Source organism: Salminus brasiliensis, chromosome 1 (genome assembly GCF_030463535.1).
Source record: "Salminus brasiliensis chromosome 1, fSalBra1.hap2, whole genome shotgun sequence".
Lineage (NCBI taxonomy): Eukaryota > Metazoa > Chordata > Actinopteri > Characiformes > Bryconidae > Salminus > Salminus brasiliensis.
In genome coordinates this window covers 86,700,832-86,721,689 of record NC_132878.1, presented here as the reverse complement: position 1 = coordinate 86,721,689, position 20,858 = coordinate 86,700,832, and the positions used below count along the sequence as shown (strand labels likewise).

At 45.8% G+C, this 20,858-nt stretch overlaps 15 non-coding genes across 15 annotated transcripts; all 15 read right to left on the bottom strand.

The window, feature by feature from the left end:
- Positions 1–1,093: 1,093 nt before the first annotated feature.
- Positions 1,094–1,166, bottom strand: trnat-ugu (transfer RNA threonine (anticodon UGU)). The gene has a single exon. It is a non-coding gene; the product is annotated as a tRNA-Thr (tRNA).
- Positions 1,167–2,229: 1,063 nt separating this feature from the next.
- On the bottom strand, positions 2,230–2,302 carry trnat-ugu (transfer RNA threonine (anticodon UGU)). The gene has a single exon. It is a non-coding gene; the product is annotated as a tRNA-Thr (tRNA).
- A 758-nt stretch (positions 2,303–3,060) lies between these two features.
- trnat-ugu (transfer RNA threonine (anticodon UGU)) lies at positions 3,061–3,133 on the bottom strand. The gene has a single exon. It is a non-coding gene; the product is annotated as a tRNA-Thr (tRNA).
- A 1,290-nt stretch (positions 3,134–4,423) lies between these two features.
- trnat-ugu (transfer RNA threonine (anticodon UGU)) lies at positions 4,424–4,496 on the bottom strand. Its single transcript has one exon. It is a non-coding gene; the product is annotated as a tRNA-Thr (tRNA).
- Positions 4,497–6,288: 1,792 nt separating this feature from the next.
- Positions 6,289–6,361, bottom strand: trnat-ugu (transfer RNA threonine (anticodon UGU)). The gene has a single exon. It is a non-coding gene; the product is annotated as a tRNA-Thr (tRNA).
- Positions 6,362–7,652: 1,291 nt separating this feature from the next.
- Positions 7,653–7,725, bottom strand: trnat-ugu (transfer RNA threonine (anticodon UGU)). The gene has a single exon. It is a non-coding gene; the product is annotated as a tRNA-Thr (tRNA).
- Positions 7,726–9,016: 1,291 nt separating this feature from the next.
- trnat-ugu (transfer RNA threonine (anticodon UGU)) lies at positions 9,017–9,089 on the bottom strand. Its single transcript has one exon. It is a non-coding gene; the product is annotated as a tRNA-Thr (tRNA).
- A 1,340-nt stretch (positions 9,090–10,429) lies between these two features.
- trnat-ugu (transfer RNA threonine (anticodon UGU)) lies at positions 10,430–10,502 on the bottom strand. Its single transcript has one exon. It is a non-coding gene; the product is annotated as a tRNA-Thr (tRNA).
- A 1,340-nt stretch (positions 10,503–11,842) lies between these two features.
- On the bottom strand, positions 11,843–11,915 carry trnat-ugu (transfer RNA threonine (anticodon UGU)). The gene has a single exon. It is a non-coding gene; the product is annotated as a tRNA-Thr (tRNA).
- Positions 11,916–13,255: 1,340 nt separating this feature from the next.
- trnat-ugu (transfer RNA threonine (anticodon UGU)) lies at positions 13,256–13,328 on the bottom strand. The gene has a single exon. It is a non-coding gene; the product is annotated as a tRNA-Thr (tRNA).
- A 1,340-nt stretch (positions 13,329–14,668) lies between these two features.
- trnat-ugu (transfer RNA threonine (anticodon UGU)) lies at positions 14,669–14,741 on the bottom strand. Its single transcript has one exon. It is a non-coding gene; the product is annotated as a tRNA-Thr (tRNA).
- Positions 14,742–16,081: 1,340 nt separating this feature from the next.
- trnat-ugu (transfer RNA threonine (anticodon UGU)) lies at positions 16,082–16,154 on the bottom strand. Its single transcript has one exon. It is a non-coding gene; the product is annotated as a tRNA-Thr (tRNA).
- Positions 16,155–17,753: 1,599 nt separating this feature from the next.
- Positions 17,754–17,826, bottom strand: trnat-ugu (transfer RNA threonine (anticodon UGU)). The gene has a single exon. It is a non-coding gene; the product is annotated as a tRNA-Thr (tRNA).
- Positions 17,827–19,166: 1,340 nt separating this feature from the next.
- On the bottom strand, positions 19,167–19,239 carry trnat-ugu (transfer RNA threonine (anticodon UGU)). Its single transcript has one exon. It is a non-coding gene; the product is annotated as a tRNA-Thr (tRNA).
- Positions 19,240–20,529: 1,290 nt separating this feature from the next.
- trnat-ugu (transfer RNA threonine (anticodon UGU)) lies at positions 20,530–20,602 on the bottom strand. The gene has a single exon. It is a non-coding gene; the product is annotated as a tRNA-Thr (tRNA).
- Between the last annotated feature and the right edge of the window lie 256 nt (positions 20,603–20,858).

Sequence of the window (20,858 nt, the reverse complement as noted above, 5' to 3'; positions counted from 1 at the left end):
GTCATCATAAACCCCCTCTTCCCCTCTTATACCATCTCATGCCCTCTCGTACCCTCTCATAACCTCTTGGGCCATCTTATACTCTCCCATACCCTCTCGTACCTTCTCATACCCTCTTGTGTTGTCTTATACCATCTCGTACCCTCTCATACCTGCTTATACCCCCCTTATATCCTCTCATACCCTCTTGTACCCTTTTATACCCTCTTGTGCCATCTTATACTCTCTCATACCCTGTCGTACCCTTTTATACCCTCTTGTGCGTCTTATACCCTCTCGTACCCACTTGTGCCTTCTTATACCCTCTCATACGCTCTCATACCCTCTTGAACCCTCTCATACCCTCTTATATTCTCTTATACCCTCTTGTACCCTCTCATACCCTCTTGTGCTGTCTTATACCCTCTCGTACCCCCTCGTACCCTCTTATACCCTCTGATACCCTCTTAAACCCCCTCATACCCCCTCGTAACCTCTTAAACCCCCTTGCACCCTCTTATATCCTCTTGTACCCTCTTGGACTGTTGTGAAGGTAGTGGACGACGTGCAACAAGAACGTACACTACTAGCAGAAGTGCTTGCCCCTGTTTTGGGCTAAGAACGTCTGGGGACTAATCCAGCATCCATGTGCTCTCAAACTCTTTAGGCCATAGTCGCTCTCATTTCCAAGACCAGTGCATTTAGACTCCATTAAGCCCTTCATTAGTGTTGCTGGGGTTTTCACTCATGTCAGTATCACTGCTCGGTTGAATGTTTTCTGCCAGCCAAAAATGTGGAGCTCTGTATAACTCTGTGAAAAATGTACATTTGGTGAAGGGTTGTAGGATTAGCCTCAAAAGATCAACTACAGTCTCTAACTATAGACTATTGTGATGCCTACTATAGACTAGGGTGGACCTTCAAGACAGAACAGAAGATTACAGCACTGTCAGGTAATGCCACTCATTCCTTAGACTGACAACTAGCCTGATTTCACTGGAATCTTCTTCACAGGATGCAGTATTTAGAAGGATTTGTGAACGGTGAAGTTCTGTCCTTCACTGCTTCAGGTGTCCTTGGTCATCTTTTTTTCTGGACATTTAAAAGTTCTGAAAGGCCCCAGCGAGAATTTAACTCGCGACCCCTGGTTTACAAGACCAGTGCTCTAACCACTGAGCTATGGAGCCCTGCATGAAAGCTGCTTGGCCAGGTGTCCTTATAAAGAGTTGACATCTGTCACCTGAATGGTGCCACACCTAGACATTCGGTAGGTAGGCTAATTTAAGTGATGTCAAACACTGATGCTGCTGAATCTTCAGCTTTTTGAATTCAACATTTGTTGTCTACCTGCATGTACCCTCCAATACCCTCTTATACCCTCTCATACCTTCGTTTACCCTCTTATACCATCTCATGCACTCTCATACCCTCTCATAACCTCTTGGGCCATATTATACTCTCTCATACCCTCTCGTACCTGCTTATACCCTCTCATACCCTCTCGTACCTTCTTATACCCTCTCATCCCTTCTCGTGTGCTCTCATACCCTTTTGTTCCCTCTTATACCCTCTAATACCCTCTCATACCCTTCTCCTGCCCTCTCGTACCCTCTTATTTCCTCGCATACCCTCTCATACTCTCTTGTGCCATGTTATTCCCGCTGATACCCTATTGTGCCCTCTTATACCCTGTTATAACCTCTCATACCATCTCATACCTTCTTGTTCCCTCTTATATCCTCCCATACCCTCTCATTCCCTCTCATACATCTTGTCCCACTCGTACCCTCTTCTACCACTTGTACCCTCTTAAACCCCCTCTTTTCCTCTTATACCCTCTCGTACCCTGTTAAACCCCCTCTTACCCTCTAAAACCCCCTCATAGCATCTTATATCCTCTTATACCCTCTTGTACCCTCTCATACCCTTGTGTGCCGTCTTCTACCCTCTCATTCTACCCTCTCGGAAAATGTACTTTTGGTGAAGGGTTGTAGGATTAGCCTCAAAAGATCAACTACAGTCTCTAACTATAGACTATTGTGGCAGAGTGGACCTTCAAGACAGACCAGAAGATTACAGCACTGTCAGGAAATGCCACTCATTCCTTAGACTGACGACTAGCCTGATTTCACTGGAATCTTCTTTTCACAGGATGCAGTATTTAGAAGGATTTGTGAACGGTGAAGTTCTGTCCTTCACTGCTTCAGGTGTCCTTGGTCATCTTTTTTCTGGACATTTAAAAGTTCTGGAAGGCCCCAGCGAGAATTGGACTCGCTACCCCTGGTTTACAAGACCAGTGCTCTAACCACTGAGCTATGGAGCCCTGCCTGAAAGCTGCTTGGCCAGGTGTCATTATAAAGAGTTGAGATCTGTCACCGGAATGGTGCCACACCTAGACATTCGGTAGGTAGGCTAATTTAAGTGATGTCAAACACTGATGCTACTGAATCTTCAGCTTTTTGAATTCATCATTTGTCTTCTACCTGCCTGTGCCTCTTATACTCTCTCGTACCTTTTTATGCCCTCTCATACCCTCTTGTGTTGTCTTATACCCTTTCGTACGCTCTCGTGCCCTCTTATACCCTCTTGTATACTCTTATACCCCCTTGTACCCTCTCATACCCTCTTGGACTGTTGTGCAGGCAGTGGATGACGTGCACCAAGAACGTACACTACTAGCAGGAGTGCGTGGCCCTTTTTTGGGCCAAGGATGTCTGGGGACCAAGCCAGCATCCATGTGCTCTCAAACTCTTTAGGCCACAGTCGCCCTCATTTCCAAGACCAGTGCATTTAGACTCCTTTAACCCCTTCATTAGTGGTGCTGGGGTTTTCACTCATGTCAGTATTTCTGCTCAGTTGAATGTTGTGGAAATAAGTGGAAATGCCAGCAGAGGAGAGCAGAAGATGACAGCACTATCAGGAAATGCCACTCATTCCTTGGACTGACGACGAGCCTGATTTCACTGGAATCTTCTTCACAGGATGCAGTATTTAGAAGGATTTGTGAATGGTGAAGTTCTGTCTTTCACTGCTTCAGGTGTCCTTGGTCATCTTTTTTTCTGGACATTTAAAAGTTCTGAAAGGCCCCAGCGAGAATTGAACTCGCGACCCCTGGTTTACAAGACCAGTGCTCTAACCACTGAGCTATGGAGCCCTGAATTAAAGCTGATTCACCAGGTGTCATTATAAAGAGTTGAGATCTGTCACCTGAATGGTGCCACACCTAGACATTCGGTAGGTAGGCTAATTTAAGTGATGTCAAACACTGATGCTGCTGAATCTTCAGCTTTTTGAATTCAACATTTGTCTTCTACCTGCATGTACCCTCCCATACCCTCTTATAACCTCTCATACCTTCGTTTACCCTCTTATACCATCTCATACACTCTCATACCCTCTTGTGTCATCATAAACCCCCTCTTCCCCTCTTGTACCATCTCATGCCCTCTCGTACCCTCTCATAACCTCTTGTGCCATCTTATACTCTCCCGTACCCTCTCATACCTTCTCATACCCTCTTGTGTCGTCTTATACCATCTCGTACCCTCTCATACCTGCTTATACCCCCTCATATCCTCTCATACCCTCTTGTACCCTTTTATACCCTCTTGTGCGTCTTATACCCTCTCGTACCCACTTGTGCCTTCTTATACCCTCTCATACGCTCTCATACCCTCTTGAACCCTCTCGTACCCTCTTATATTCTCTTATACCCTCTTGTACCCTCTCATACCCTCTTGTGCTGTCTTATACCCTCTCGTACCCCCTCGTACCCTCTTATACCCTCTGATACCCTCTTAAACCCCCTCATACCCCCTCGTAACCTCTTAAACCCCCTCGTACCCTCTTATATCCTCTTGTACCCTCTTGGACTGTTGTGAAGGTAGTGGACGACGTGCACCAAGAACGTACACTACTAGCAGAAGTGCTTGCCCCTGTTTTGGGCTAAGAACGTCTGGGGACTAATCCAGCATCCATGTGCTCTCAAACTCTTTAGGCCATAGTCGCTCTCATTTCCAAGACCAGTGCATTTAGACTCCATTAAGCCCTTCATTAGTGTTGCTGGGGTTTTCACTCATGTCAGTATCACTGCTCGGTTGAATGTTTTCTGCCAGCCAAAAATGTGGAGCTCTGTATAACTCTGTGAAAAATGTACATTTGGTGAAGGGTTGTAGGATTAGCCTCAAAAGATCAACTACAGTCTCTAACTATAGACTATTGTGATGCCTACTATAGACTAGGGTGGACCTTCAAGACAGAACAGAAGATTACAGCACTGTCAGGTAATGCCACTCATTCCTTAGACTGACGACTAGCCTGATTTCACTGGAATCTTCTTCACAGGATGCAGTATTTAGAAGGATTTGTGAATGGTGAAGTTCTGTCCTTCACTGCTTCAGGTGTCCTTGGTCATCTTTTTTTCTGGACATTTAAAAGTTCTGAAAGGCCCCAGCAAGAATTGAACTCGCGACCCCTGGTTTACAAGACCAGTGCTCTAACCACTGAGCTATGGAGCCCTGCATTAAAGCTGCTTGGCCAGGTGTCCTTATAAAGAGTTGACATCTGTCACCTGAATGGTGCCACACCTAGACATTCGGTAGGTAGGCTAATTTAAGTGATGTCAAACACTGATGCTGCTGAATCTTCAGCTTTTTGAATTCAACATTTGTTGTCTACCTGCATGTACCCTCCCATACCCTCTTATAACCTCTCATACCTTCGTTTACCCTCTTATACCATCTCATACACTCATACCCTCTTGTGTCATCTTAAACCCCCTTTTCCCCTCTTGTACCATCTCATGCCCTCTTGTACCCTCTCATAACCTCTTGTGCCATCTTATACTCTCCCGTACCCTCTCGTACCTTCTCATACCCTCTTGTGTCGTCTTATACCATCTCGTACCCTCTCATATCTGCTTGTACCCCCTCATATCCTCTCATACCCTCTTGTACCCTTTTATACCCTCTTGTGCGTCTTATACCCTCTCGTACCCACTTGTGCCTTCTTATACCCTCTCATACGCTCTCATACCCTCTTGAACCCTCTCGTACCCCCTCGTACCCTCTTATACCCTCTGATACCCTCTTAAACCCCATCATACCCCCTCGTAACCTCTTAAACCCGCTCGTACCCTCTTATATCCTCTTGTACCCTCTTGGACTGTTGTGAAGGTAGTGGACGACGTGCACCAAGAACGTACACTACTAGCAGAAGTGCTTGCCCCTGTTTTGGGCTAAGAACGTCTGGGGACTAATCCAGCATCCATGTGCTCTCAAACTTTTTTGCCATCTTATACTCTCCCGTACCCTCTCGTACCTTCTCATACCCTCTTGTGTCGTCTTATACCATCTCGTACCCTCTCACACCTGCTTATACCCCCTCATATCCTCTCATACCCTCTTTTACCGTTTTAAACCCTCTTGTGCCGTCTTATACTCTCTCATTCCCTGTCGTACCCTTTTATACCCTCTTGTGCATCTTATACCCTCTCGTACCCATTTGTGCCTTCTTATACCCTCTCATACACTCTCATACCCTCTTGAACCCTCTCATACCCTCTTATATTCTCTTATACCCTCTTGTACCCTCTCATACCCTCTTGTGCTGTCTTATACCCTCTCGTACCCCCTCGTACCCTCTAATACCCTCTGATACCCATTTAAACCCCCTCATACCCCCTCGTGACCTCTTAAACCCCCTCGTACCCTCTTATATCCTCTTGTACCCTCTTGGACTGTTGTAAAGGTAGTGGACGACGTGCACCAAGAACGTACACTACTAGCAGAAGTGCTTGCCCCTGTTTTGGGCTAAGAACGTCTGGGGACTAATCCAGCATCCATGTGCTCTCAAACTCTTTAGGCCATAGTCGCTCTCATTTCCAAGACCAGTGCATTTAGACTCCATTAAGCCCTTCATTAGTGTTGCTGGGGTTTTCACTCATGTCAGTATCACTGCTCGGTTGAATGTTTTCTGCCAGCCAAAAATGTGGAGCTCTGTATAACTCTGTGAAAAATGTACATTTGGTGAAGGGTTGTAGGATTTGCCTCAAAAGATCAACTACAGTCTCTAACTATAGACTATAGTGATGCCTACTATAGACTAGGGTGGACCTTCAAGACAGAACAGAAGATTACAGCACTGTCAGGAAATGCCACTCATTCCTTAGACTGACGACGAGCCTGATTTCACTGGAATCTTCTTCACAGGATGCAGTATTTAGAAGGATTTGTGAACGGTGAAGTTCTGTCCTTCACTGCTTCAGGTGTCCTTGGTCATCTTTTTTTCTGGACATTTAAAAGTTCTGAAAGGCCCCAGCGAGAATTGAACTCGCGACCCCTGGTTTACAAGACCAGTGCTCTAACCACTGAGCTATGGAGCCCTGCCTGAAAGCTGCTTGGCCAGGTGTCATTATAAAGAGTTGACATCTGTCACCTGAATGGTGCCACACCTAGACATTCGGTAGGTAGGCTAATTTAAGTGATGTCAAACACTGATGCTGCTGAATCTTCAGCTTTTTGAATTCAACATTTGTTGTCTACCTGCATGTACCCTCCAATACCCTCTTATACCCTCTCATACCTTCGTTTACCCTCTTATACCATCTCATGCACTCTCATACCCTCTTGTGTCATCATAAACCCCCTCTTCCCCTCTTGTACCATCTCATGCCCTCTCGTACCCTCTCATAACCTCTTGTGCCATCTTATACTCTCCCGTACCCTCTCGTACCTTCTCATACCCTCTTGTGTCGTCTTATACCATCTCGTACCCTCTCATACCTGCTTATACCCCCTCATATCCACTCATACCCTCTTGTACCCTTTTATACCCTCTTGTGCGTCTTATACCCTCTCGTACCCACTTGTGCCTTCTTATACCCTCTCATACGCTCTCATACCCTCTTGAACCCTCTCATACCCTCTTATATTCTCTTATACCCTCTTGTACCCTCTCATACCCTCTTGTGCTGTCTTATACCCTCTCGTACCCCCTCGTACCCTCTAATACCTTCTGATACCCTCTTAAACCCCCTCATACCCCCTCGTAACCTCTTAAACCCCCTCGTACCCTCTTATATCCTCTTGTACCCTCTTGGACTGTTGTGAAGGTAGTGGACGACGTGCACCAAGAACGTACACTACTAGCAGAAGTGCTTGCCCCTGTTTTGGGCTAAGAACGTCTGGGGACTAATCCAGCATCCATGTGCTCTCAAACTCTTTAGGCCATAGTCGCTCTCATTTCCAAGACCAGTGCATTTAGACTCCATTAAGCCCTTCATTAGTGTTGCTGGGGTTTTCACTCATGTCAGTATCACTGCTCGGTTGAATGTTTTCTGCCAGCCAAAAATGTGGAGCTCTGTATAACTCTGTGAAAAATGTACATTTGGTGAAGGGTTGTAGGATTTGCCTCAAAAGATCAACTACAGTCTCTAACTATAGACTATAGTGATGCCTACTATAGACTAGGGTGGACCTTCAAGACAGAGCAGAAGATTACAGCACTGTCAGGAAACGCCACTCATTCCTTAGACTGACGACTAGCCTGATTTCACTGGAATCTTCTTTTCACAGGATGCAGTATTTAGAAGGATTTGTGAACGGTGAAGTTCTGTCCTTCACTGCTTCAGGTGTCCTTGGTCATCTTTTTTCTGGACATTTAAAAGTTCTGAAAGGCCCCAGCGAGAATTGAACTCGCGACCCCTGGTTTACAAGACCAGTGCTCTAACCACTGAGCTATGGAGCCCTGCATGAAAGCTGCTTGGCCAGGTGTCCTTATAAAGAGTTGACATCTGTCACCTGAATGGTGCCACACCTAGACATTCGGTAGGTAGGCTAATTTAAGTGATGTCAAACACTGATGCTGCTGAATCTTCAGCTTTTTGAATTCAACATTTGTTGTCTACCTGCATGTACCCTCCAATACCCTCTTATACCCTCTCATACCTTCGTTTACCCTCTTATACCATCTCATACACTCTCATACCCTCTTGTGTCATCATAAACCCCCTCTTCCCCTCTTGTACCATCTCATGCCCTCTTGTACCCTCTCATAACCTCTTGTGCCATCTTATACTCTCCCGTACCCTCTCGTACCTTCTCATACCCTCTTGTGTCGTCTTATACCATCTCGTACCCTCTCATATCTGCTTGTACCCCCTCATATCCTCTCATACCCTCTTGTACCCTTTTATACCCTCTTGTGCGTCTTATACCCTCTCGTACCCACTTGTGCCTTCTTATACCCTCTCATACGCTCTCATACCCTCTTGAACCCTCTCATACCCTCTTATATTCTCTTATACCCTCTTGTACCCTCTCATACCCTCTTGTGCTGTCTTATACCCTCTCGTACCCCCTCGTACCCTCTAATACCTTCTGATACCCTCTTAAACCCCCTCATACCCCCTCGTAACCTCTTAAACCCCCTCGTACCCTCTTATATCCTCTTGTACCCTCTTGGACTGTTGTGAAGGTAGTGGACGACGTGCACCAAGAACGTACACTACTAGCAGAAGTGCTTGCCCCTGTTTTGGGCTAAGAACGTCTGGGGACTAATCCAGCATCCATGTGCTCTCAAACTCTTTAGGCCATAGTCGCTCTCATTTCCAAGACCAGTGCATTTAGACTCCATTAAGCCCTTCATTAGTGTTGCTGGGGTTTTCACTCATGTCAGTATCACTGCTCGGTTGAATGTTTTCTGCCAGCCAAAAATGTGGAGCTCTGTATAACTCTGTGAAAAATGTACATTTGGTGAAGGGTTGTAGGATTTGCCTCAAAAGATCAACTACAGTCTCTAACTATAGACTATAGTGATGCCTACTATAGACTAGGGTGGACCTTCAAGACAGAGCAGAAGATTACAGCACTGTCAGGAAACGCCACTCATTCCTTAGACTGACGACTAGCCTGATTTCACTGGAATCTTCTTTTCACAGGATGCAGTATTTAGAAGGATTTGTGAACGGTGAAGTTCTGTCCTTCACTGCTTCAGGTGTCCTTGGTCATCTTTTTTCTGGACATTTAAAAGTTCTGAAAGGCCCCAGCGAGAATTGAACTCGCGACCCCTGGTTTACAAGACCAGTGCTCTAACCACTGAGCTATGGAGCCCTGCATGAAAGCTGCTTGGCCAGGTGTCCTTATAAAGAGTTGACATCTGTCACCTGCATGGTGCCACACCTAGACATTCGGTAGGTAGGCTAATTTAAGTGATGTCAAACACTGATGCTGCTGAATCTTCAGCTTTTTGAATTCAACATTTGTTGTCTACCTGTATGTACCCTCCAATACCCTCTTATACCCTCTCATACCTTCGTTTACCCTCTTATACCATCTCATGCACTCTCATACCCTCTTGTGTCATCATAAACCCCCTCTTCCCCTCTTGTACCATCTCATGCCCTCTCGTACCCTCTCATAACCTCTTGTGCCATCTTATACTCTCCCGTACCCTCTCGTACCTTCTCATACCCTCTTGTGTCGTCTTATACCATCTCGTACCCTCTCATACCTGCTTATACCCCCTCATATCCTCTCATACCCTCTTGTACCCTTTTAAAACCTCTTTTGCCGTCTTATACTCTCTCATACCCTGCCGTACCGTTTTATACCCTCTTGTGCGTCTTATACCCTCTCGTACCCACTTGTGCCTTCTTATACCCTCTCATACACTCTCATACCCTCTTGAACCCTCCCATACCCTCTTATATTCTCTTATACCCTCTTGTACCCTCTCATACCCTCTTGTGCTGTCTTATACCCTCTCGTACCCCCTCGTACCCTCTAATACCCTCTGATACCCTCTTAAACCCCCTCATACCCCCTCGTAACCTCTTAAACCCCCTCGTACCCTCTTATATCCTCTTGTACCCTCTTGGACTGTTGTGAAGGTAGTGGACGACGTGCACCAAGAACGTACACTACTAGCAGAAGTGCTTGCCCCTGTTTTGGGCTAAGAACGTCTGGGGACTAATCCAGCATCCATGTGCTCTCAAACTCTTTAGGCCATAGTCGCTCTCATTTCCAAGACCAGTGCATTTAGACTCCATTAAGCCCTTCATTAGTGTTGCTGGGGTTTTCACTCATGTCAGTATCACTGCTCGGTTGAATGTTTTCTGCCAGCCAAAAATGTGGAGCTCTGTATAACTCTGTGAAAAATGTACATTTGGTGAAGGGTTGTAGGATTAGCCTCAAAAGATCAACTACAGTCTCTAACTATAATCTATTGTGATGCCTACTATAGACTAGGGTGGACCTTCAAGACAGAACAGAAGATTACAGCACTGTCAGGTAATGCCACTCATTCCTTAGACTGACGACTAGCCTGATTTCACTGGAATCTTCTTCACAGGATGCAGTATTTAGAAGTATTTGTGAATGGTGAAGTTCTGTCCTAACCTGCTTCAGGTGTCCTTGGTCATCTTTTTTTCTGGACATTTAAAAGTTCTGAAAGGCCCCAGCGAGAATTGAACTCGCGACCCCTGGTTTACAAGACCAGTGCTCTAACCACTGAGCTATGGAGCCCTGCATGAAAGCTACTTGGCCAGGTGTCCTTATAAAGAGTTGACATCTGTCACCTGAATGGTGCCACACCTAGACATTCGGTAGGTAGGCTAATTTAAGTGATGTCAAACACTGATGCTGCTGAATCTTCAGCTTTTTGAATTCAACATTTGTTGTCTACCTGCATGTACCCTCCAATACCCTCTTATACCCTCTCATACCTTCGTTTACCCTCTTATACCATCTCATGCACTCTCATACCCTCTTGTGTCATCATAAACCCCCTCTTCCCCTCTTGTACCATCTCATGCCCTCTCGTACCCTCTCATAACCTCTTGTGCCATCTTATACTCTCTCATACCCTCTCGTACCTTCTCATACCCTCTTGTGTCGTCTTATACCATCTCGTACCCTCTCATACCTGCTTATACCCCGTCATATCCTCTCATACCCTCTTGTACCCTTTTATACCCTCTTTTGCCGTCTTATACTCTCTCATACCCTGTCGTACCCTTTCATACCCTCTTGTGCGTCTTATACCCTCTCGTACCCACTTGTGCCTTCTCATACCCTCTCATACGCTCTCATACCCTCTTGAACCCTCTCGTACCCTCTTATATTCTCTTATACCCTCTTGTACCCTCTCATACCCTCTTGTGCTGTCTTATACCCTCTCGTACCCCCTCGTACGCTCTTATACCTTCTGATACCCTCTTAAACCCCCTCATACCCCCTCGTAACCTCTTAAACCCCCTCGTACCCTCTTATATCCTCTTGTACCCTCTTGGACTGTTGTGAAGGTAGTGGACGACGTGCACCAAGAACGTACACTACTAGCAGAAGTGCTTGCCCCTGTTTTGGGCTAAGAACGTCTGGGGACTAATCCAGCATCCATGTGCTCTCAAACTCTTTAGGCCATAGTCGCTCTCATTTCCAAGACCAGTGCATTTAGACTCCATTAAGCCCTTCATTAGTGTTGCTGGGGTTTTCACTCATGTCAGTATCACTGCTCGGTTGAATGTTTTCTGCCAGCCAAAAATGTGGAGCTCTGTATAACTCTGTGAAAAATGTACATTTGGTGAAGGGTTGTAGGATTAGCCTCAAAAGATCAACTACAGTCTCTAACTATAGACTATAGTGATGCCTACTATAGACTAGGGTGGACCTTCAAGACAGAACAGAAGATTACAGCACTGTCAGGTAATGCCACTCATTCCTTAGACTGACGACGAGCCTGATTTCACTGGAATCTTCTTCACAGGATGCAGTATTTAGAAGGATTTGTGAACGGTGAAGTTCTGTCCTTCACTGCTTCAGGTGTCCTTGGTCATCTTTTTTTCTGGACATTTAAAAGTTCTGAAAGGCCCCAGCGAGAATTGAACTCGCGACCCCTGGTTTACAAGACCAGTGCTCTAACCACTGAGCTATGGAGCCCTGCATGAAAGCTGCTTGGCCAGGTGTCCTTATAAAGAGTTGACATCTGTCACCTGAATGGTGCCACACCTAGACATTCGGTAGGTAGGCTAATTTAAGTGATGTCAAACACTGATGCTGCTGAATCTTCAGCTTTTTGAATTCAACATTTGTTGTCTACCTGCATGTACCCTCCAATACCCTCTTATACCCTCTCATACCTTCGTTTACCCTCTTATACCATCTCATGCACTCTCATACCCTCTTGTGTCATCATAAACCCCCTCTTCCCCTCTTGTACCATCTCATGCCCTCTCGTACCCTCTCATAACCTCTTGTGCCATCTTATACTCTCCCGTACCCTCTCGTACCTTCTCATACCCTCTTGTGTCGTCTTATACCATCTCGTACCCTCTCATACCTGCTTATACCCCCTCATATCCTCTCATACCCTCTTGTACCCTTTTATACCCTCTTGTGCCGTCTTATACTCTCTCATACCCTGTCGTACCCTTTTATACCCTCTTGTGCATCTTATACCCTCTCGTACCCATTTGTGCCTTCTTATACCCTCTCATACACTCTCATACCCTCTTGAACCCTCTCATACCCTCTTATATTCTCTTATACCCTCTTGTACCCTCTCATACCCTCTTGTGCTGTCTTATACCCTCTCGTACCCCCTCGTACCCTCTAATACCCTCTGATACCCATTTAAACCCCCTCATACCCCCTCGTAACCTCTTAAACCCCCTCGTACCCTCTTATATCCTCTTGTACCCTCTTGGACTGTTGTGAAGGTAGTGGACGACGTGCACCAAGAACGTACACTACTAGCAGAAGTGCTTGCCCCTGTTTTGGGCTAAGAACGTCTGGGGACTAATCCAGCATCCATGTGCTCTCAAACTCTTTAGGCCATAGTCGCTCTCATTTCCAAGACCAGTGCATTTAGACTCCATTAAGCCCTTCATTAGTGTTGCTGGGGTTTTCACTCATGTCAGTATCACTGCTCGGTTGAATGTTTTCTGCCAGCCAAAAATGTGGAGCTCTGTATAACTCTGTGAAAAATGTACATTTGGTGAAGGGTTGTAGGATTAGCCTCAAAAGATCAACTACAGTCTCTAACTATAGACTATTGTGATGCCTACTATAGACTAGGGTGGACCTTCAAGACAGAACAGAAGATTACAGCACTGTCAGGTAATGCCACTCATTCCTTAGACTGACGACGAGCCTGATTTCACTGGAATCTTCTTCACAGGATGCAGTATTTAGAAGGATTTGTGAACGGTGAAGTTCTGTCCTTCACTGCTTCAGGTGTCCTTGGTCATCTTTTTTTCTGGACATTTAAAAGTTCTGAAAGGCCCCAGCGAGAATTGAACTCGCGACCCCTGGTTTACAAGACCAGTGCTCTAACCACTGAGCTATGGAGCCCTGCATGAAAGCTGCTTGGCCAGGTGTGATTATAAAGAGTTGACATCTGTCACCTGCATGGTGCCACACCTAGACATTCGGTAGGTAGGCTAATTTAAGTGATGTCAAACACTGATGCTGCTGAATCTTCAGCCTTTTGAATTCAACATTTGTTGTCTACCTGCATGTACCCTCCAATACCCTCTTATACCCTCTCATACCTTCGTTTACCCTCTTGAACCATCTCATGCACTCTCATACCCTCTTGTGTCATCATAAACCCCCTCTTCCCCTCTTGTACCATCTCATGCCCTCTCGTACCCTCTCATAACCTCTTGTGCCATCTTATACTCTCCCGTACCCTCTCGTACCTTCTCATACCCTCTTGTGTCGTCTTATACCATCTCGTACCCTCTCATACCTGCTTATACACCCTCATATCCTCTCATACCCTCTTGTACCCTTTTATACCCTCTTGTGCCGTCTTATACTCTCTCATACCCTGTCGTACCCTTTTATACCCTCTTGTGCATCTTATACCCTCTCGTACCCACTTGTGCCTTCTTATACCCTCTCATACGCTCTCATACCCTCTTGAACCCTCTCATACCCTCTTATATTCTCTTATACCCTCTTGTACCCTCTCATACCCTCTTGTGCTGTCTTATACCCTCTCGTACCCCCTCGTACCCTCTAATACCCTCTGATACCCTCTTAAACCCCCTCATACCCCCTCGTAACCTCTTAAACCCCCTCGTACCCTCTTATATCCTCTTGTACCCTCTTGGACTGTTGTGAAGGTAGTGGACGACGTGCACCAAGAACGTACACTACTAGCAGAAGTGCTTGCCCCTGTTTTGGGCTAAGAACGTCTGGGGACTAATCCAGCATCCATGTGCTCTCAAACTCTTTAGGCCATAGTCGCTCTCATTTCCAAGACCAGTGCATTTAGACTCCATTAAGCCCTTCATTAGTGTTGCTGGGGTTTTCACTCATGTCAGTATCACTGCTCGGTTGAATGTTTTCTGCCAGCCAAAAATGTGGAGCTCTGTATAACTCTGTGAAAAATGTACATTTGGTGAAGGGTTGTAGGATTAGCCTCAAAAGATCAACTACAGTCTCTAACTATAATCTATTGTGATGCCTACTATAGACTAGGGTGGACCTTCAAGACAGAACAGAAGATTTCAGCACTGTCAGGTAATGCCACTCATTCCTTAGACTGACGACTAGCCTGATTTCACTGGAATCTTCTTCACAGGATGCAGTATTTAGAAGTATTTGTGAATGGTGAAGTTCTGTCCTAACCTGCTTCAGGTGTCCTTGGTCATCTTTTTTTCTGGACATTTAAAAGCTCTGAAAGGCCCCAGCGAGAATTGAACTCGCGACCCCTGGTTTACAAGACCAGTGCTCTAACCACTGAGCTATGGAGCCCTGCATGAAAGCTACTTGGCCAGGTGTCCTTATAAAGAGTTGACATCTGTCACCTGAATGGTGCCACACCTAGACATTCGGTAGGTAGGCTAATTTAAGTGATGTCAAACACTGATGCTGCTGAATCTTCAGCTTTTTGAATTCAACATTTGTTGTCTACCTGCATGTACCCTCCAATACCCTCTTATACCCTCTCATACCTTCGTTTACCCTCTTATACCATCTCATGCACTCTCATACCCTCTTGTGTCATCATAAACCCCCTCTTCCCCTCTTGTACCATCTCATGCCCTCTCGTACCCTCTCATAACCTCTTGTGCCATCTTATACTCTCTCATACCCTCTCGTACCTTCTCATACCCTCTTGTGTCGTCTTATACCATCTCGTACCCTCTCATACCTGCTTATACCCCGTCATATCCTCTCATACCCTCTTGTACCCTTTTATACCCTCTTTTGCCGTCTTATACTCTCTCATACCCTGTCGTACCCTTTCATACCCTCTTGTGCGTCTTATACCCTCTCGTACCCACTTGTGCCTTCTCATACCCTCTCATACGCTCTCATACCCTCTTGAACCCTCTCGTACCCTCTTATATTCTCTTATACCCTCTTGTACCCTCTCATACCCTCTTGTGCTGTCTTATACCCTCTCGTACCCCCTCGTACGCTCTTATACCTTCTGATACCCTCTTAAACCCCCTCATACCCCCTCGTAACCTCTTAAACCCCCTCGTACCCTCTTATATCCTCTTGTACCCTCTTGGACTGTTGTGAAGGTAGTGGACGACGTGCACCAAGAACGTACACTACTAGCAGAAGTGCTTGCCCCTGTTTTGGGCTAAGAACGTCTGGGGACTAATCCAGCATCCATGTGCTCTCAAACTCTTTAGGCCATAGTCGCTCTCATTTCCAAGACCAGTGCATTTAGACTCCATTAAGCCCTTCATTAGTGTTGCTGGGGTTTTCACTCATGTCAGTATCACTGCTCGGTTGAATGTTTTCTGCCAGCCAAAAATGTGGAGCTCTGTATAACTCTGTGAAAAATGTACATTTGGTGAAGGGTTGTAGGATTAGCCTCAAAAGATCAACTACAGTCTCTAACTATAGACTATTGTGATGCCTACTATAGACTAGGGTGGACCTTCAAGACAGAACAGAAGATTACAGCACTGTCAGGTAATGCCACTCATTCCTTAGACTGACGACGAGCCTGATTTCACTGGAATCTTCTTCACAGGATGCAGTATTTAGAAGGATTTGTGAACGGTGAAGTTCTGTCCTTCACTGCTTCAGGTGTCCTTGGTCATCTTTTTTTCTGGACATTTAAAAGTTCTGAAAGGCCCCAGCGAGAATTGAACTCGCGACCCCTGGTTTACAAGACCAGTGCTCTAACCACTGAGCTATGGAGCCCTGCATGAAAGCTGCTTGGCCAGGTGTCCTTATAAAGAGTTGACATCTGTCACCTGAATGGTGCCACACCTAGACATTCGGTAGGTAGGCTAATTTAAGTGATGTCAAACACTGATGCTGCTGAATCTTCAGCTTTTTGAATTCAACATTTGTTGTCTACCTGCATGTACCCTCCAATACCCTCTTATACCCTCTCATACCTTCGTTTACCCTCTTATACCATCTCATGCACTCTCATACCCTCTTGTGTCATCATAAACCCCCTCTTCCCCTCTTGTACCATCTCATGCCCTCTCGTACCCTCTCATAACCTCTTGTGCCATCTTATACTCTCCCGTACCCTCTCGTACCTTCTCATACCCTCTTGTGTCGTCTTATACCATCTCGTACCCTCTCATACCTGCTTATACCCCCTCATATCCTCTCATACCCTCTTGTACCCTTTTATACCCTCTTGTGCCGTCTTATACTCTCTCATACCCTGTCGTACCCTTTTATACCCTCTTGTGCATCTTATACCCTCTCGTACCCATTTGTGCCTTCTTATACCCTCTCATACACTCTCATACCCTCTTGAACCCTCTCATACCCTCTTATATTCTCTTATACCCTCTTGTACCCTCTCATACCCTCTTGTGCTGTCTTATACCCTCTCGTACCTTCTCATACCCTCTTGTGTCGTCTTATACCATCTCGTACCCTCTCATATCTGCTTGTACCCCCTCATATCCTCTCATACCCTCTTGTACCCTTTTATACCCTCTTGTGCGTCTTATACCCTCTCGTACCCACTTGTGCCTTCTTATACCCTCTCATACGCTCTCATACCCTCTTGAACCCTCTCATACCCTCTTATATTCTCTTATACCCTCTTGTACCCTCTCATACCCTCTTGTGCTGTCTTATACCCTCTCGTACCCCCTCGTACCCTCTAATACCTTCTGATAGCCTCTTAAACCCCCTCATACCCCCTCGTAACCTCTTAAACCCCCTCGTACCCTCTTATATCCTCTTGTACCCTCTTGGACTGTTGTGAAGGTAGTGGACGACGTGCACCAAGAACGTACACTACTAGCAGAAGTGCTTGCCCCTGTTTTGGGCTAAGAACGTCTGGGGACTAATCCAGCATCCATGTGCTCTCAAACTCTTTAGGCCATAGTCGCTCTCATTTCCAAGACCAGTGCATTTAGACTCCATTAAGCCCTTCATTAGTGTTGCTGGGGTTTTCACTCATGTCAGTATCACTGCTCGGTTGAATGTTTTCTGCCAGCCAAAAATGTGGAGCTCTGTATAACTCTGTGAAAAATGTACATTTGGTGAAGGGTTGTAGGATTAGCCTCAAAAGATCAACTACAGTCTCTAACTATAGACTATTGTGATGCCTACTATAGACTAGGGTGGACCTTCAAGACAGAACAGAAGATTACAGCACTGTCAGGTAATGCCACTCATTCCTTAGACTGACGACGAGCCTGATTTCACTGGAATCTTCTTCACAGGATGCAGTATTTAGAAGGATTTGTGAACGGTGAAGTTCTGTCCTTCACTGCTTCAGGTGTCCTTGGTCATCTTTTTTTCTGGACATTTAAAAGTTCTGAAAGGCCCCAGCGAGAATTGAACTCGCGACCCCTGGTTTACAAGACCAGTGCTCTAACCACTGAGCTATGGAGCCCTGCATGAAAGCTGCTTGGCCAGGTGTCCTTATAAAGAGTTGACATCTGTCACCTGCATGGTGCCACACCTAGACATTCGGTAGGTAGGCTAATTTAAGTGATGTCAAACACTGATGCTGCTGAATCTTCAGCTTTTTGAATTCAACATTTGTTGTCTACCTGCATGTACCCTCCAATACCCTCTTATACCCTCTCATACCTTCGTTTACCCTCTTATACCATCTCATGCACTCTCATACCCTCTTGTGTCATCATAAACCCCCTCTTCCCCTCTTGTACCATCTCATGCCCTCTCGTACCCTCTCATAACCTCTTGTGCCATCTTATACTCTCCCGTACCCTCTCGTACCTTCTCATACCCTCTTGTGTCGTCTTATACCATCTCGTACCCTCTCATACCTGCTTATACCCCCTCATATCCTCTCATACCCTCTTTTACCCTTTTAAACCCTCTTGTGCCGTCTTATACTCTCTCATACCCTGCCGTACCGTTTTATACCCTCTTGTGCGTCTTATACCCTCTCGTACCCACTTGTGCCTTCTTATACCCTCTCATACACTCTCATACCCTCTTGAACCCTCCCATACCCTCTTATATTCTCTTATACCTTCTTGTACCCTCTCATACCCTCTTGTGCTGTCTTATACCCTCTCGTACCCCCTCGTACCCTCTAATACCCTCTGATACCCTCTTAAACCCCCTCATACCCCCTCGTAACCTCTTAAACCCCCTCGTACCCTCTTATATCCTCTTGTACCCTCTTGGACTGTTGTGAAGGTAGTGGACGACGTGCACCAAGAACGTACACTACTAGCAGAAGTGCTTGCCCCTGTTTTGGGCTAAGAACGTCTGGGGACTAATCCAGCATCCATGTGCTCTCAAACTTTTTAGGCCATAGTCGCTCTCATTTCCAAGACCAGTGCATTTAGACTCCATTAAGCCCTTCATTAGTTTTGCTGGGGTTTTCACTCATGTCAGTATCACTGCTCGGTTGAATGTTTTCTGCCAGCCAAAAATGTGGAGCTCTGTATAACTCTGTGAAAAATGTACATTTGGTGAAGGGTTGTAGGATTAGCCTCAAAAGATCAACTACAGTCTCTAACTATAGACTATTGTGATGCCTACTATAGACTAGGGTGGACCTTCAAGACAGAACAGAAGATTACAGCACTGTCAGGTAATGCCACTCATTCCTTAGACTGACGACTAGCCTGATTTCACTGGAATCTTCTTCACAGGATGCAGTATTTAGAAGGATTTGTGAATGGTGAAGTTCTGTCCTAACCTGCTTCAGGTGTCCTTGGTCATCTTTTTTTCTGGACATTTAAAAGTTCTGAAAGGCCCCAGCGAGAATTGAACTCGCGACCCCTGGTTTACAAGACCAGTGCTCTAACCACTGAGCTATGGAGCCCTGCATGAAAGCTGCTTGGCCAGGTGTCATTATAAAGAGTTGACATCTGTCACCTGAATGGTGCCACACCTAGACATTCGGTAGGTAGGCTAATTTAAGTGATGTCAAACACTGATGCTGCTGAATCTTCAGCTTTTTGAATTCAACATTTGTTGTCTACCTGCATGTACCCTCCAATACCGTCTTATACCCTCTCATACCTTCGTTTACCCTCTAATACCATCTCATGCACTCTCATACCCTCTTGTGTCATCATAAACCCCCTCTTCCCCTCTTGTACCATCTCATGCCCTCTTGTACCCTCTCATAACCTCTTGTGCCATCTTATACTCTCCCGTACCCTCTCGTACCTTCTCATACCCTCTTGTGTCGTCTTATACCATCTCGTACCCTCTCATATCTGCTTGTACCCCCTCATATCCTCTCATACCCTCTTGTACCCTTTTATACCCTCTTGTGCGTCTTATACCCTCTCGTACCCACTTGTGCCTTCTTATACCCTCTCATACGCTCTCATACCCTCTTGAACCCTCTCATACCCTCTTATATTCTCTTATACCCTCTTGTACCCTCTCATACCCTCTTGTGCTGTCTTATACCCTCTCGTACCCCCTCGTACCCTCTAATACCTTCTGATAGCCTCTTAAACCCCCTCATACCCCCTCGTAACCTCTTAAACCCCCTCGTACCCTCTTATATCCTCTTGTACCCTCTTGGACTGTTGTGAAGGTAGTGGACGACGTGCACCAAGAACGTACACTACTAGCAGAAGTGCTTGCCCCTGTTTTGGGCTAAGAACGTCTGGGGACTAATCCAGCATCCATGTGCTCTCAAACTCTTTAGGCCATAGTCGCTCTCATTTCCAAGACCAGTGCATTTAGACTCCATTAAGCCCTTCATTAGTGTTGCTGGGGTTTTCACTCATGTCAGTATCACTGCTCGGTTGAATGTTTTCTGCCAGCCAAAAATGTGGAGCTCTGTATAACTCTGTGAAAAATGTACATTTGGTGAAGGGTTGTAGGATTAGCCTCAAAAGATCAACTACAGTCTCTAACTATAGACTATTGTGATGCCTACTATAGACTAGGGTGGACCTTCAAGACAGAACAGAAGATTACAGCACTGTCAGGTAATGCCACTCATTCCTTAGACTGACGACGAGCCTGATTTCACTGGAATCTTCTTCACAGGATGCAGTATTTAGAAGGATTTGTGAACGGTGAAGTTCTGTCCTTCACTGCTTCAGGTGTCCTTGGTCATCTTTTTTTCTGGACATTTAAAAGTTCTGAAAGGCCCCAGCGAGAATTGAACTCGCGACCCCTGGTTTACAAGACCAGTGCTCTAACCACTGAGCTATGGAGCCCTGCATGAAAGCTGTTTGGCCAGGTGTCCTTATAAAGAGTTGACATCTGTCACCTGCATGGTGCCACACCTAGACATTCGGTAGGTAGGCTAATTTAAGTGATGTCAAACACTGATGCTGCTGAATCTTCAGCTTTTTGAATTCAACATTTGTTGTCTACCTGCATGTACCCTCCAATACCCTCTTATACCCTCTCATACCTTCGTTTACCCTCTTATACCATCTCATGCACTCTCATACCCTCTTGTGTCATCAT